The following is a 1,894-nucleotide window of genomic DNA, read 5'->3' as shown; positions in this document are numbered from 1 at the left end:
TCCGATAAGCTTCCTTAAATCCAAATTGATAACATGTTCCAAGCTATCTATTTCTGGAGCAAAATTCACTGGCATTAAATGTTGTTGGATGGTGAAGGGTAAAATTTCCCTTCCCCAACGTAGTGGGGAAAAACAAGGGAAATTCTACTTTCCAGTAGTAAGTTGCAAACAGATGAATAGAAGAGATCAAGAATATGTATTGATCTCATGAAAACAAGAAAGCCACCATATGTGATCACATACAGCTACCTGACAATTTTAGACTTCCAGCATAAAATTTGAATAGTGGATTGCTCTGAAAGCCATTTGCCATATCATGTGGTAATCTTACATACTGAATTCACACTTTGCAACTGATGAATATGTGTTTTCCCTGGTTTTGACTTTAGGCTGTCGTGCAATCATAGCTACCGATTTAGAAACCATGGTGTTTGCACTGCCAGAAACATATTTTTAAAAGCTATGGTTATAACAAATCCTGACTTAGCACAGGTATCTTCAGAATCGTGTTTGCTATTGCAGCAAATGCTATAGACATGTCCAAATTTTAACCAGTTGAGGAAAGGCAGTTTTGAACATCAGAAGTGAGAGCAAAACCAATTTCTCAGGTGAATTAGAAAAATGCAAACAGCCATACTAAAGAGTTTTTCTGTTTAAAATTCAAGTTACTCATGGTTTTACAATCTTCATAAGGAAGTATTGGATGTATCTTACCTACTTGTCAATCATTTCTAGAACTGCCCAGTCTGCCCAATAATTAGGAAGAGGCATTTGGGATAAATGGAGAATGATTTGTTTGTTTAGGATTAGGGTTACAGTGATCCCTCGATTATCGCGAGGGTTCCGTTCCAAGACCCCTCGCGATAATCGATTTTTCGCGATGTAGGGTTGCGGAAGTAAAAACACCATCTGCGCATGCGCGCCCTTTTTTTCATGGCCGCGCATGCGCAGATGGTGGAGGTGGGGAGCGACGAAAGTGCGGAAGCCGACAGATTGCAGCACCCGCTCGCCCGCCGTTCGCTGCTCGCCCGCCCCTTCGCCCGGCCACCCGCCCTTCGCCGCTCGCCCGCCCTTCGCCCGGCCACCCGCCGTTCGCTCGCTGCTCGCCCAGCCACCCGGGTTCGGGGGGGGTGCTGGGAAGCCCCCCAGGCCGGCTGCGACCTTTTAAAACAGCCGCGCCGCTTCCCAGCTGAGTCCTGAAGCCAAACGCGGAAGTGGTTTTTTTTAAAATTAATATTTTTTAAAAAATCGCGATATAGCGTTTCGCGAAGATCGAGATCGCGAAACTCGAGGGATCACTGTATACCAAAAATACTGAGAGAGTAGCTAATTCCAGTCCTCTGACAGGCTATATTTGTGGTTTATTAATACAAGCCATAAAGTGGTTTGGGTGATTATAATTGAATCTGTGACTCTAGTCATTCTGATTGGAAACTATGATTTTTAACCTTAACAAATTATGATTAAAACAGTGGCTTGGTGCTACAGGCTATGCACAATTTAGAGAGGGTTCATAAGTGTTGTAGGTATGTATACTGTTCAAAATAATAAATAAAGGGAACACTCAAATAACATCCTATGAATGAATGAAATATTTTCATTGAATACTTTGTTCTGTACAAAGTTGAATGTGCATAACAGTATGTGAAATTGATTGTCAATCAGTGTTGCTTCCTAAGTGGACAGTTTGATTTCATAGAAGTTTGATTTACTTGGAGTTATATTGTGCTGTTTAAGTGTTCCCTTTATTTTTTTGAGCTCAAATCAGTATCAAAATTTGTGGGTTTTGCATCCTGTTTTATTTGTGCAAACTGAAAAGAAAAGTTGTGGTCCTTCAAAATTTGAAAAAACAAATTTGGTTATACTGTATAGATTAAATTTTAATTATTAAAAG

Source organism: Erythrolamprus reginae, chromosome 2 (assembly GCF_031021105.1).
Source record: "Erythrolamprus reginae isolate rEryReg1 chromosome 2, rEryReg1.hap1, whole genome shotgun sequence".
Taxonomy (NCBI): domain Eukaryota; kingdom Metazoa; phylum Chordata; class Lepidosauria; order Squamata; family Dipsadidae; genus Erythrolamprus; species Erythrolamprus reginae.
The sequence above is the reverse complement of the archived record's forward strand: the minus strand, read 5'-3'. Positions refer to the sequence as shown.